Here is a 15,823-nt window from a genome sequence, read left to right on the forward strand (position 1 = left end):
AGTCCTCTCCTGACATTTTTAATCTTTTTAAGCTTTGCTTGTTTTAGAGTTATGCAAAATAATCAGTGAAGTGTGGGGGCAACTCACCAAGGACAATGACTATCTGCTCCTTTTCGAAAGAGCGGGGGGGGGGGAACTAACAGCATCTAGACAGGTTTCAGAGGGGTAGCCATGTCAGTCTGTATCAGCAAAAACAACAAGGAGTCCTTGTAGCACCTTAAAGACTAACAAATTTATTTGGGCATAAGCTTTCGTGGGCTAGAACCCACTTCATCAGATGCATGGAGTGGAAAATACAGGAGCAGGTATAAATATACAGCACATGAAAAGATGGGACTTGCCTTACCAAGTGGGAGGTCAGTCTAATGAGACAATTAAATTAACAGTAGTACACCAAGGGAGGAAAAATTTCTTTTGTAGTGGTAATGAGAGTGGCCCATTTCAAACAGTTGACAAGAAGGTGTGAGTAATGGTAGGGGTAAATTAGGTTTTGTAATGACCCAACCACCCCAAAACAGACTCCAACGTGAAACTGCAGAACTGGAATTAATTTGCAAACTGGACACCATCAAATTAGGCCTGAATAAAGATCTTCTTCCAAAGGAGCATCGAGTCTGGGGGTTGAGTGCCTTACGTCACAGATTCACAGGGTTTCGTCTAGGTCCCAGCCTGCTTGGGAGTGACTCCTTAGTGTGCCAGACCCCAAGAGTCCACAGTTCCACCGGGACAGGGCCGCAGGCTCCATGACTCCGAACCTGGGCCTTTTGGTGCCAGGTATCCCTGTCTCTCTGGGTCCCTGCAACGAATCCAACCTGAGTCAGACTCCTGCTGGAGGCTCTCAGTAACCATTTGCAGTGAGACTATGCAGTCTTTTCAAGACAAGGTAACAATTTATTAGTCACCTGGCCTGCAGAATCTGCAAGGCCTTCAGTTAGCACAGAAAGTAAAGGTTAATACAGGTTCAGACTGGCCAGAGCCATGGCTGTCTCTGCCCCATTTAGACAGACAAGGTGGGGGAGGTAATATCTTTTATTGACCAACTTCCATTCATGAGAGAGACAAGCTCTCAAGCTCCACAGAGCTCTTCTTCAGGTCTGGGAAAGGTCCTCAGAGTGTCACAGATTGTTTAGCATAAGTAGCTACCTTGTATTCTAAGGGACCATTCCAGGAGAAGTGGCCCGTTAACACCCCTGCAGTCATAGGACAAAAAAGGGGGGTTAGTGGGTTACAAATTGTTGTAATAAGCCATAAATCCAGTGTCCTTATTAAGACCATGATTTTAAGTGTCTCGCAGAGTTATGAATTTAAACTCCCAGGCTTGCCTTGGTGTTGTGCAGGTTTTCTTTGAGGATGAGGACTGAGAGGGTCAGCTATGGAGTGATCGTTTTGTGAAAAGTCTTCTATCCTTTTTGTCTGCCAGTCCCAGGGAGAGCCCTGTGTCTCTGAGCTCTGAACACAGCCACCTGACACCTCTTGTCTGTTCTCCTCCCACAGCCAGGCTGCGCCCATATCTTCAACTGCCTCTGCAGCTAGGTGTTAATCTTCGTCCTTGGGGTTCCCAGTGTCTCTGTAGAGCAGTGGTCCCCAAACTGTGGGGCATGCCCCCCTAGGGGGGTGCAGAGGAAGGTCTGGAGGAGCGTAGTCGTGCTCGGGTAGGGAGGGAGCACCACCTAGCTCCACTCTGACCCCAGGTCCGCTCCGGCCACACTCCCGGCCGCTGCTCCCAGTCTCCAGCACCCACTCTCGGCAGCCAAGTCCCCCTCTCGGCCCCCGGCCCCTGTTCTTGGTTCCCGGCCATGGCTCCATTCCCAGTCCGTGGCCAGGCCACAACTCCGCTTCCAGTGGGGTGTGTGTGTAGACACATTGCGTTATTGGTAAGGGGGGGTCACGGGAGGAAAAGTTTGAGCACCACTGCTGTAGTGTCTTCCATTCCAATGGGCTGCTTCCATTCCAGCCCAGATACTCCTCCAGTATGTCTGCATTACAATTAGACACCCACAGCTGGCACATGCCAGCTGACTCAGGCTTGTGGGGCTTGGGCGAAGGGGCCATTTAACTGCAGCGTAGACAGTTTGGGCTTGGGCTGCAGCCTGAACTTTGGGATGCCCCCACCTCCCCGGGTCCTAGAGCCCGGGCTCCAGCCTGAGCCTGAATCTCTCCACCATGGTTAAACAGCCCCTGCTAACCAGGACACAGTGATAGGTGCAGAGTCATGCAGATAGCTTGTCAAACCATTACAGAAAAAGAAAAGGAGGACTTGTGGCACCTTAGAGACTAACCAATTTATTTGAGCATAAGCTTTCGTGAGCTACAGCTCACTTCATCTGATGCATACGGTGGAAAGTGTAGAAGATCTTTTATACACACAAAGCATGAAAAAATACCTCCCCCCACCCCACTCTCCTGCTGACAATAGCTTATCTAAAGTGATCACTCTCCTTACAATGTGTATGATAATCAAGTTGGGCCATTTCCAGCACAAATCCAGGTTTTCTCACCCCCCCACACACACACACAAACACACAAACCCACTCTCCTGCTGGTAATAGCTTATCTAAAGTGACCACTCTCCTTACAATGTGTATGATAATCAAGGTGGTCCATTTCCAGCACAAATCCAGGGTTTAACAAGAACGTCTGAGGGGGGATCCACATTGGTGGATGTGCAGGTGAACGAGCCTCTGATAATGTGGCTAGCCGTCACCTTCAGCCCCCAACTAAAACCCCTCCAATGCATTATTAAGGATCTACAGCCTATCCTGAAGGATGACCCAACACTCTCACAAATCCTGGGAGACAGGCCAGTCCTTGCCTACAGACAGCCCCCCAACCTGAAGCAAATACTCACCAGCAACCACATACCACACAACAGAACCACTAACCCAGGAACTTATCCTTGCAACAAAGCCCGTTGCCAACTGTGCCCACATATCTATTCAGGGGACACCATCACAGGGCCTAATAACATCAGCCACACTATCAGAGGCTCGTTCACCTGCACACCCACCAATGTGATATATGCCATCATGTGCCAGCAATGCCCCTCTGCCATGTACATTGGTCAAACTGGACAGTCTCTACTTAAAAGAATAAATGGATACAAATCAGATGTCAAGAATTATAACATTCATAAATCAGTCGGAGAACACTTCAATCTCTCTGGTCACGCGATTACAGACATGAAAGTTGCAATTCTTCAACAGAAAAACTTCAAATCCAGACTCCAGCGAGAAACTGTTGAATTGGAATTCATTTGCAAATTGGATACAATTAACTTAGGCTTGAATAGAGACTGGGAGTGGCTAAGTCATTATGCAAGGTAACCTGTTTCCCCTTGTTTTTTCCTAACCCCCACCCCTCCCCCAGACGTTCTTGTTAAACTCTGGATTTGTGCTGGAAATGGCCCACCTTGGTTATCATACACACTGTAAGGAGAGTGGTCACTTTAGATAAGCTATCACCAGCAGGAGAGTGGGTTTGAGAGTGGGGGGTGGGGGGTGAGAAAACCTGGATTTGTGCTGGAAATGGCCCAACTTGATTAGCATACACATTGTAAGGAGAAAAGGAGTACTTGTGGCACCTTAGAGACTAACCAATTTATTTGAGCATAAGCTTTCGTCCATGCATCCGATGAAGTGAGCTGTAGCTCACGAAAGCTTATGCTCAAATAAATTGGTTAGTCTCTAAGGTGCCACAAGTACTCCTTTTCTTTTTGCAAATACAGACTAACACGGCTGGTACTCTGAAACCTGTCATTACAGAAAATTCCTTCATTCGTCTCACCTCAGGCCCCTTTGAAATCCCAGCCCTACACAGGACTAGCTAAAGATGATGTTTATATAACACCTTTCTTCCTGGAAGATCTCAGAGGAGAGGCAACCGGCCTACTACTGAAATGCAGCCACTTCTGCGGAGCAACAAAGTGGTCATTTAACAGCCTGCGAGTTTGAAGTGAAGCAGGACAACAATGATCTCCCCTGCTATTACAATAAGTGGCCGCAGCCTTTTAGCAACCACAGGTATAACTGGCAGGCAGGCAGCACAGTATTATATACTGCCACCTGCTGACCGCGAGAGGTATTACATTAGAGCCTGATATTTTGGTGGGGAGATGCCCAGAACGGAATGCCATGTCTTCCGCAGCGTTACTGGTTCTTGTTGCCATTGGACCTGTGTGATTGGGTTCTTTCCCCCACAGAGCTATGAATCTGCTGTTTCCCAGGTTGGATCTCAGTAGGAGCTAAATTCTGGCGGCTTGTGATGCCTGTCCACACAAGGGTGTAAGCGAAAGAGCCCCTGCTTGGGCTACCCAGACCTAGGGTCTAGGTGCGCCAGAGAGAGTACATATCGTTTGCCCACTATTCCCTTCCCCAGCCAGAGCAAGGAGTAGCTGGAGCCTTGCTTCTGTCCCCCTGCACACACAATGGAGTTGATGGGGAGGAAGTTGGAATTTGCTGCTGATACAGTATAGGCCAGCGGCAAACTGCTATCCCCCCAGAACAAGGAGGAAACAGGGAGGGAATTGTGCTTCTCCAAGGCATGACTCCTTCCCTGCAATGCTCCTGGGATAGCATAGCTATAGCTGCCCTGATTCTGCTTTCCCAAGGATTTCCTTCCCTTTATCAATAGTTATTTTTATGAGCTTTTCATTAATTCAAAGTTGTTCAAACTTCTTTTCTTTATTTTTCTTGTTGGAGCTAGATTTTAGAATGGAGTTCAGGATCTTTGACTTATTGTTGATTCCACCTTCTACTAGCCTTGCTCCTGGTGTGTGGTCCCACTGATTCCAACAGGACTCCTTGTGGAGTAAGGCACTGCTCCCGTTTGGTACTTTGCCTCTTCCAGCTCTTGTTGAAAAGCTTGTCTCCCCAGGGAAATTAACCAGAATAACAATTGTGGAATGAGCCATTTTTACCTTTTTATAAGCTATTCATTAATTATAATAATGCAGTTATAATTATATTATAATTGCAAGTAGAATCATAAAAATGTAGGAGTGGAAGGGACCTCGATAGGTCATCTAATTCAGTCCCCTGTGCTGAGGCAGGACTAAATATTATCTGGACCCTCCCTAACAGGTGTTTGTCTAACCCGCTGTTCAAAATCTCCAATGATGGAGATTCCACAAGCTCCCTAGGCAATTTATTCCAGAGCTTAACCACTCTGACCATTAGGAATTTTTTCGTAATGTCCAAGCTAAATCTCCCTTGCTGCAATTTCAGTCCATTGCTTCTTGTCCTGTCCTCAGAGGTTAATGAGAACAATTTATCACCCGCTTTATAACAACCTTTTACGTACTTGAAAACTGTTATCATGTCCCATCCCCTCAGTCTTCTCGTCTCCAGACTAAAACCCAGTTTTTTCAATCTTCCGTCATGGGTCATGTTTTTTAGACCTTTAATCATTTTTGTTGCTCTTCTCTGGACTTTCTCCAATTTGTCCCCATCTTTCCTGACATGTGGTGCCCAGAACTGGACACTACTCCTCCAGCTGAGGCCTTATCAGTGCTGAGTAGAGTAGAAGAATTACTTCTCATGTCTTGCTTACAACACTCCTGCTAATACATCTCAGAATGTAACCCCCAGATCCTTTTCTGCAGCAGTCCTTCCTAGGCAGTCATTTCCCATTTGTATTTGTGCAAATATTATTCCTTCCTAAGTGGATTTGCATTTGTCCATATTGAATTTCATCCTATTTCCTTCAGACCTTTTCTCCAATTTGTCAAGTTCATTTGGAATTCTAACACTGTCCTTTAACGCACTTGAAACCCCTCCCAGTGTGGCATCATCCACAGACTTTAGAAGTGTATCTCTATGCCATTATACAAATCATTTATGAAGACATTGAATAGAATTATTGAAGTAATATAAATGTTACTTATACTTATTTATAATTAACATATACTTAATCCTCCCTCAGTGTGGAGGGGTGGACTAGATGACCTCTTGAGGTCCCTTCCAGCCCTAGCTATTTTGGAAGCACACTGATTAATCTGGAATAGAGTGATTTTTATACTGGCATAGTGGCTCTATGTGGGGAGTTATTGCAAAATAGCTCATTCCACAATAGTTATTCTGTTCAGTTTCCCCATGAAGACAAGCCCTAAGGCCATGTTCAAAATGTAGCAGACGTCTGTTCTGATTCGGTCTGTTGCAAACCGGGAGGCATATCAATTTCTGTGGTGTAAGTAAAAGTGACTGATGGTAACGCCTCCAGCTTGTTTGTTGCTCATTCTGTGCATTTGGGAGGAAGGAGGCTAAGGACCTGATTCTTATTTCACTAACATGAAACCAGTGTTAAACCAGTATGAAACCAATACTGGAAGGTCTCCATTTACCTCCATGGAATTTCTCCTGATTTACACTGGCATAGGTGGGAGGAGAATCAGGCCCGGTGTCTCTATTTGTACATCAATCCTGTGAGTTTCATTTGGTAATTGAAATCCCTGCCTGTTAGTCAGGTGGAACATATTTCCCCCAGAACACTGGTTCTCTTCAGCAGCCTCTAATAGATGTCTCATGATAAGGTCCAGGAAGAGGCGATTCTTCAGTACCAATAATTAGATCAGCTCTGGGCAGATTTAATTAGCTGGGCTTTGAAACTGGGGTGTCTCCTCCCATGCCCTTCCTTCATTCTGCCCAGACACTGCTAGATGTCTTAGGAAATCTCACAATGGAATATTAATCAGAACGTTAATAGAACCCAGCTAAATAGACTCCTCCCCAGGGTGCTCTTTTCCAGCTGCTGTATATAACAAGGCTCCACTTTGCTAATCTTCAGGGAGGTATCCACGACATGGCTGTCACCATGATGAGTCCTCGGGTTTTGCTTCTGCTGATGGCTCTGGCTCTGGCTCTGGCTCTGAGCATCTGTAAGTACCGTGTTATCATGACTTTATAGGTGACGATTGGAAGAAAATTGTCTAGTGATTAGAGCAAAGGCTGGGGCTTCCTCAGTCTCTCCCGTGGAAGCTGTTCCACTCTGCATAAACATTTAAATCCTCATTGGGCACGAGAGTGAGACGGACTCGGTAGTCCAGTGGTGAGGGCACCCACTTGGGACACACAGTCCGCATGCTTCAATTGCTCTTTCAGTAGTTATCCAGAGGGGCACAGCTTCAATGGGCAAGACTGAGAGTGCTCAGCATCAGAATATGCCATAGCTCAGTGGTTATAGCATGCTCTGGGAGGTGGGAAACCCCTGTTCAAATCCCTTTCCCCTTGCAGCAGAGCGGGGACTGAACCTTGGTGTCCCACATCCCAGATGAGTGCGCTGATCCCGGGGCTAAAAGTTACAAGCTGAGCTGCAGCACCTCTGCCTCTGGCTGCTTTTCTGTGGAGCGAGGTAGATGCCTAACTCACTCCTGCAAGAGGCAGTGTAGGTGCCTAAGCCCCCTGGCTGCAGGAGATGGGTTCCCATTCCCGTATTGCAAAGTGTGTGTCTCTGCTTGTGAGCCACAAATGGGAACCCATCCCCTGGAGTCAGGCAGCTTAGACGTCTATAGCCTGGTTTAGGTGATCCCCCACTGAGCATGCTGGCTTTTGTGGATTACACTGTAAGGTGCCTATCACTCCCCATTCGTTGTATAGCAGCCTAGGTGCCTAACTCAGGCTTTGTGGATCACAGCGTGTTCCTGTGATTTTTCTAAGGGCCTAAAAGTTATGGGCTGTGGTGCTGAGCATTGCACTGCCTAAGGCCTTTTCTACATGAACATTTAGTTGGCAGGAAGCTGGGGTCTGAGTCTACCTTGCACTAGCCTGCTGCCAACTAATGGCCCAGGTGGACTCTGCTGATGCACAGTAACAGTTTGTTAATGTGCTTTGATCTAGTCCTCTTGGAAACAGAACAGTTAACCTGCCTCAGCAAGGTCCATGTCGACAGTTCAGCCTGATCTACACTAGGAAATTAGGTTAGTTATAACTACGTTGCTCAGGGGTGTGAAAAAACAACCTAACCCCCTGTGTAGAAAGCACTAGGTTGATGGGAGAATTTTCCTGTTAATCTAGGTACTGCCTCTTGGGGAGATAGATTACCTAAACCCATCGGAGAACCTCTCCCGTTGGCGTAGGTAGCATCCTCACTGATGCGCTGCAGCATTTTAAGTGTAGACAAGCCCTTTGTCCATGGCAGGCTAATGCAGCATCGACTCATGCCCCAGCTTGCTGCAAGCTAAATGTTCATGTAGACAAGCCCTAAGTCCCTTTGTGGAGCCAGATCTTCATGCCTCAGTTTCCTCATCCATAAAATAGGGATAATACTCATGTGTTTCTCAGGGCTTTTGTGTCAAGTGGTTAGCTAACATTTGTAAAGTGTTCTCCCATTCTTAAAGTATCACAGCAAAACCTGCACAAGAGACCACCCTCCTGGGCAACTGAAGAGAACGCCCCCCTTCCCAAATGTATACTCTGAATTTGCCAGGAAACAACTCTGTTATACCACCAATTGTTGTCAGTCCCTTGAGTGGTCTCTTAAGACTGGTTTTACTGTATCCATGTGAGCTCATCGCTTTTTCTCCTCACTGGATGTGGCTTACCTCTGAGAAAGATTTTTAACAATTTGAGTTCTCATTCAGAGAAAATATTGGGGATTATTGTGGGAGCCTGTGATACGCTTGCTCCTAGGACGCCTCCTCCTGGCTGCTCTGGGGATTAGCTCCATCCAGGAACAACGCCTCCTTCTGTCACCCACTCATTCGCCCTGCTGCCTCTCTGCAACTCAGGGTGCTCTCTCTTCATGGCTTGGCCCTCTGGCCAGGTCACTATAGGCCTCCCCTTCCAGGGTAGCAAAATCCTATCAGACAAAGTCCCAGGCAGCCTCCTGCTCCACTCTCCACTTCCCCAGTGGCTGGCAGGGAACCCGGGCCCACTCTCTACTTTGCGTTCCAGTCCAGGGATCCTAGGCCTACTTTCTCCCAGACCCTGTTGCTCTTTCCCCAGATGCCTTCCTACATCTTCTGGCTCCCCCCTCTCTGGGTTTTCCAGCCCAAACTCCCTGACTACTTAACTCCATAGCCCCAAACATACCTCCCTGCTCCTAGGGAATGACTGCAGACTTCCCCCCTGCAGCCCCTTTGTGCTGCTGACTTCCTGTCTTTATACCAGCCCCACCCATTCTTTCTCTGCTGGGCTCAGTCTTCAATCAGCCTTTCAAACCCTGGCTCTCCCCCAGGTGCAGCCTATCAGGTTAATTAACCTAATTTAACTTGCTCTGCACTGTGTGGGATAAACACCCCATCACAGAGCCGTATAGGAAACATGATTTTTTCCATCATCAATCACATCAGGTATAGATAGGCATCTCATTTCAAATGATTGTGGGACGGTACTATCACTATGTGGGGATGTGTAATCTAGTAGTTAGCACAGAGGCCTAGGACTCCTGGGTTCTGTTCCTGGTTCTGCTATTGACTTTCTTCTATGAGCTTTGGCAAGTCATTTAACCTCACTTTGCCGCAATTTCCCTATATGAAAAGTGGGGACAAAAGCACTGACTTCACAGGGATGTTGTCATACTTAAATAGTACAGGATTAAAAAAAGAATTAGATCAGTTCCTGGAGGATAGGTCCATCAATGGCTTTTAGCCAAGATGGTCAGGGACGCGACCCCATGCTCTGGGTGTCCCTAGCCTCCGATTGCCAGAAGCTGGATGAGTGGATGATGGGATGGATCACTTGCTTATTGCCTATTCTGTTCATTCCCTCCAAAGCATCTGATCCTGTATGGCCATTCGTATGTTTATGGTCTTAACTGATATTTGTGAAGTTGCCTTATATAGTGGAAATAACCCAAAAGTGTGCATTCCCCATAGAGCGCTTTGGAGACCAGAGCTGCCAAATCCTTAGTCCCGTGCTAAATTTACAGTGGGACAGATGAAGAAATGTGACAAATCCTCCCCCCTCACACACTCTCGTCAATGTTAACTTCTGCTCTTGCTTCATCCTGCAAGGTGATGGATTCTGCGCTATAAGACTCTGGCCTCATGCATGGGACATTTTTATGCAAGAGTAGAATGTAGGCATGGTGATAGGATGGTGGAGTGGTATTTTTTGCACGCAACCCCACAATGTGATCACCTCGGCACATCTCTAATAGATTCTGTATTGTCTCTTTGAGGACCAGACCTGCCATTGAAGTCAATGCTCAAACTCCCCTCAATTTCAGTGGAGCAGAAGCAGGTCAATGAAGCTATGCTGATTTACACCAGTGTATAAAAGATTCCCCCCACAGGCCCAATGTTGCACTATTTACTCCCACGAAAAGCCCCACTGAAATTAATGAACCCATTGCAACAGGATCTCACCAGGCCCAGTGGGACTAACCTATGAATAAGGGTTGCCACCTCAGACCCTAAAATAGCAAGTAGATTTATGAGGGGATCGTTTGTATTTTTGTGTCAGTTGCAAGGAAATGGTTAAATGCCCGTTTTTTATTTTTCCAGGTCTGGGTGTCAGCACTGGAAACTGGGGCTGTGCCAATTACCAGGATTACTGCCGGGCCGCCTGCTTTCCCCAGGAGAATTCTCTGGGCCCCAAGGACTGTGCTGAAGGGTTTGTGTACGTCCCCATTGATACAGCTCTCACCTCTGTACCCTTCTTGTTCCGGACTTCCACAGAAATGGAGAGCCTAAAATGTTGAGGGTAGGCCAGGGTCCCCACAAACACTGGCAATGCACTGAGTCCTGAGGCTATATCTGATTATGATCAAATGCAGCAGATTGCCACTAACCTCAATTTTAACATTATTGGTAACTGGACCCCTGAAGCTCCGCCCCCTGCTCCACCTCTTCCCCCAAGGCTCTGCTTCTGTGCCACATCTTCTCTGGAGGCCCCACCCCCTCCACCTCTTCTCAGAGGCCACGCCCCTTCTCCACCTATTCCCCTAAAGCCCCCCCATTGCTTGCTCCTCTGCTGCCCTCCCCCTATCACTCCACCTCCCTCTTCCCCCAAGTGGGGCTCCCTCTGCTCCAGGGCTGGGACGGGAGCTGCTGCAGCCTGACAAGGAGCCTGCCTGCAGGTAGGAGGTGGCCCCGGCTGAGCAGGGACTGGTGTGGGTTAGGGTTAATGACCAGGCACCTCCCTCCACCCACAGTAACCAGACTTTTGGTGTCAGTACATCTGACCGGACACTGCCAGGTCCCCTTTTCTACCAGACTTTCCGGGGAAAAACCGGGCATCTGGGAACCCTCAGTGGCACCTGCACACAGAAGCCAAAACCCGGAGGGGCGGCAACCCTAACGTATGTTATGGGCTGTGATAGTTTTAGGGTCAGCCACTTATGGGAAACATGATGAGACACAGTAATCCAATGCATTACATACTCCTCTGTGAGAAAAGCTTATCCGGAGGCTATGTCTACACTCCGACAGCACAACTGTGGCGACATAGACACATAGTGGTGTAGACACTTCCCACAGGGTTGGAATGGGTTTTTCTGTCACTGCAGGAATGCCACCTACCCGAGAGACAGTAGCTAGGTCAGTGGAAGCATTCTTCCACTGACCTACCTGCGTCTACATGAGGGGTTAGGTCATCATAATTATGAATTTTTTACATCCCTGAGCGCCATAACTATGTACAGCTTTTATGTTTGAGTATCTGAGATCCACAGGTGTTGAAGTCCCACTTAGGGTGCCATTTTGTAACAAGCCCTGCTGATGACTATACCATTTGTGTGGGAGCCAGTGTGGCCCGGAGACTAGCACTCAGGGCCAGGCATCAAGAGACCTTGGCTCTAGTCCTGACTTTGCTACTGACCTGCTGTATGACCTTGAGTAACTCACTTAAACTACTGGTGCCTTATTTTCCCCATCTCTACATGGCTATACCAGAGGTCTCACTGGTGCTACCAGTAACTCGCTTTCACCATGTGTCTTGATTTTAGTCAGGCCGTTGGCACAATCCCCCAGGACATTCTCATACGCACACTAGGGAAATGTCATTTGGATGGAATTACTATATGGTGGGTGCCCAACTGGTTGAAAGACCATATTCAAAAAGGAATTATCAATGGTTTGCTGTCAAACTGGGAGGCTGTATCTAGTGGGGTCCCACAGGATTCAGTCCTGGGTCCAATATTATTCAATATTTTCATTAATGATTTGTATAATGAGGTGGAGAGTATGTTTATAAAATATGCAGAAGACACCAAGAAGGGAGGAGTTGCAAGTGCTTTGGACGACAGGATTAGAATCCAAAATGACCTTGACAAACTGGAGAATTAGTCTGAAATCAACAGATGAAATTCAGTAAAGATAAGTGTGAAGTACTTCACTTAGAAAGGAAAAAGCAAACACACAACTACAAAATAGAGAATAACTGGCTAGGTGGTAGTCCTGAAAAGGATCTGGGGGTTATAGTGGATCCCACAGTTATTGTGGATCACAAATTGAATATGAGTCAGCAATGTGATGCAGCTGAGAAAAAGGCTAATATCCTTCTGGAGTGTATTAACAGGAGTGCCATATGCAAGACAAAGGAGGTAACTGTCCCGCTCTACTGAGCACTGGTGAGGCTTTAGTATAAGTACTGTGTCCAGTTCTTTCCAGTTTAGCAAAGACATGGACAAATTGGAGAGAGTCTGGAGGAAAGCAACAAAAATAATCAAAAGTTCAGAAAACCTGACCTGTGAGGAAAAGTTTTTTTAAAAGGGCACATTTAGAGTTCAGAAAAGAAGACTTGGGGGTGGGGGGGGACTTCAAATATGTTAAAGGCTGTTATCAAGAGGACTTGGATCAATTGTTCTCCATATCCATTGAAGGTAGGACAAGAAGTAATGGGCTTAATCTGTAAAAGGGAGATTTAGGTTAGATATTAGGAAACCCTTGCTAACTATGGACCAGGCATCCCAGGGAAGTTGTGGAATCCCTGCCAATGGAGATTTTTTGGGAACAAGTTAGATAAACACTTCTCAGGGATGGCCTAGGTTTACTTGACCCTGCCTCAGCACAGGGCGCTGGACTAGATGAGCTCTCCATGGCCCTTCCAGCTCTACATGTCTGTGATTCTATGATCAGCCTTTCATTTTACTATATCTTCTAAAAGATTTAAAAGGAGGAAACTAGTAGCAAATCATTTCAATTTTTTTTGGTTGCAAATTGTAATTTTTATTGATTTTTTTTTTAATCAGCTGCTGTGTGTCAAGTGCTTTTGGATAAGAGTGGCTTAGCCCGAGGAGTCGATGGTACATGAGATGAAGCCCCACGGGGACTTTGCTGGCATTGGGAAGAACACAAGATGCTAATGTCAATGCACAATAATTATCAGCAAGAACTGGAACCTGCACAAAACCTTCACTGTTTCATTACAATGAATAGGGTATGGATAATTTTGGTCTTGATCCTTCCCATTGAAATCAATGGGAAAATCCCTATTGACTTCAATGGGAAAATCCCTATTGACTTCAATGGGAGAAGGATGGGGCTGTTTCTCTGCCTTCTGTAATTACATTTATCCAGTGCAGCAGCATAAGTACCAGATTTGGCTTTATGATTTTGGGAACCTTCAGTCAGATTATAACCTGCAGGGGGCACACCCATCTCTGCTCTCTCTTCTCATTCCCTACCCGCAATCTATCCGTCCTCCCTTTTCTCTGCCAAATGGACACATAGGATATAGAGTACCGATCAATGTGCTCAAAGATGAAACAGACTCAAAGTCCCCAAGTTCGTTGTGGGACTGTCCTGCCAACTGGGTGGGTCTGGCACACTGGGATGGCCCGCAAGTTTCACATATTCCTAAAACCAACCCAGATGTTCTGTGACAGGCCATGTTTCTTTTGTTTAGGGATCGAGCCACTACAATGCTTGACTGATATTTCAGTGATCGCTACAGACCCTGCAACAGAGAGGCTCGTTTCTGAAAAATGAGGTTCACGGTTGTGCTTTAGATTTCTAACAAATCTCGTCAGGGTGGGCTGAGGGCTCATATACGGTGGTGATGGGTGCCCCTGTAGAACACAGATAGCTAGATTAGATAGAGAAAGGTTTCTGCAAGGGATTAACTAAAAAATCAGCAAATATCTGATTTCAGGACATAATGCAAGAAAATGTTATTCTGCCTTTGACGATGCACCACATACAAATTGTTATTATGTGAGTTCAATACCATAGACCCACAATGACTGGCAGACTATATGGGATACAATCTTTCACCAGTTCAAATCCAACCCCGGGTCAATATAACCATATAAGGACTCTCCAGTACCTGATGTGAAATGCATTGGTGGATCTCAGTACAGATCTTATTGGAAAGGTATCTGGATCACAAATGCCTCCCAAACTGGCACAAACTTATTCCCTTCTCTGCAATATCAGCAAAAAGACCAAGGTTTGGACAATTAGTGAGACAAGGTGGGTGAGGTAATATATTTTATTGAACCAAATTCTGAAAGCTTGTCTCTCTCTCACCAACAAATAAACAATGTTACCTCACTCACCTTGTCTCCCTAATATCCTGGGACCAGCACGGCCACAAGTGCACAGCATACAAGGTTTCAAGAGACATGAAGACTGAAGTCACCCCTGGAAGTGGTCTTTCTGAACTCCCTTCTGACTCTTAGAAGTGTCTTCTCCAGCTCAGGGATGAGGCATATTTGAAAAGGAAACTCACACGGATGCTGCCGGGATAGCAGCAGATACCACACTGATAGGCACTGTATAAAAACCTGAATAGAACAGATTAGTTCCGTAGACTAACAGAAGTGTTCAGGGTCCAGGAACTCATTTCTCCTACCACTGCATACAAGTAACTCCCAGTGAAATCAAGTCGTTATTTGTATCCAGTTGCAAAAGAATTGGGCTCCAACATTGTCAGTTTGTGGGCCCTTCACCAGTGCTACATTTTCTTAAAGAAGAGCAGTCTATTCGCTCATCATGTCCATCTCTCTGGCTGATGCAGGATTGCTCTCCACAGTACTGTATATACTTGAGCACACAATCAATGAATGACCCAACTTGTAGGTGACACCTTTTCATTGGACTTACTGGAAGGCAAAAAAAAGTCAAGTGTGTGATTCTTGACAACTGCTGATTTATTATTTCTAGTTAAGACCATAGCTGGATATTGTTGGCTACAATAATGGGATGGGGAGAGGGAGTTATTTTTTGACAGTGTAATCAATTGTATTTGTTACAGAGCAGTAAAAACCTTGCTTGAGAATGTCTCTGCAGTGTTTCTGGTGGGTGCAGGTTAAAAATATCTGAAATAACATATCTCTTCTCTTCTCAGATTAATTGAATTGCATTGTATTGTTCAGGACAAATAAAGGTTGTTTAACTGGAAACTGGCACCATATATCACTGAAGTGTTCGTGTAAGAGCAAAAAGAAAAGGAGTACTTGTGGCACCTTAGAGACTAACCAATTTATTTGAGCATAAGTTTTCGTGAGCTACAGCTCACTTCATCGGATGCATACTGTGGAAAGTGTAGAAGATCTTTTTATATACACACAAAGCATGAAAAAATACCTCCTCCCACCCCACTCTCCTGCTGGTAATAGCTTATCTAAAGTGATCACTCTCCTTACAATGTGTATGATAATCAAGTTGGGCCATTTCCAGCACAAATCCAGGTTTTCTCACCCCCCCCACACACACACACATACAAACCCACACTCCTGCTGGTAATAGCTTATCTAAAGTGACCACTCTCCTTACAATGTGTATGATAATCAAGGTGGTCCATTTCCAGCACAAATCCAGGGTTTAACAAGAACGTCTGGGGGGAGGGGGGGTAGGAAAAAACAAGGGGAAATAGATTACCTTGCGTAATGACTTAGCCACTCCCAGTCTCTATTCAAGCCTAAGTTAATTGTATCCAATTTGCAA

At 46.1% G+C, this 15,823-nt stretch overlaps 1 long non-coding RNA gene across 5 annotated transcripts in view; it reads left to right on the top strand.

Moving 5' to 3' along the window:
- LOC125631784 (uncharacterized) overlaps positions 1–15,285 on the top strand; it is a 32,513-nt gene extending 17,228 nt beyond the window's left edge. For 3 of the 5 annotated variants that reach the window (XR_007355066.2, XR_007355061.2, XR_007355062.2), the window contains 3 exons: positions 6,781–6,871; positions 10,439–10,553; positions 13,126–15,285. This is a non-coding gene — a long non-coding RNA (uncharacterized LOC125631784). Of the gene's footprint in view, positions 1–3,765; positions 4,020–6,780; positions 6,872–10,438; positions 10,554–13,125 lie in introns of those variants that run through there. The other 2 variants (XR_007355067.2, XR_012667241.1) reach the window with 2 other exon arrangements.
- The last annotated feature ends 538 nt before the right edge of the window (positions 15,286–15,823 follow it).

The sequence above is a fragment of the Caretta caretta genome, chromosome 1 (genome assembly GCF_965140235.1).
Source record: "Caretta caretta isolate rCarCar2 chromosome 1, rCarCar1.hap1, whole genome shotgun sequence".
Classification (NCBI taxonomy): Eukaryota; Metazoa; Chordata; order Testudines; family Cheloniidae; genus Caretta; species Caretta caretta.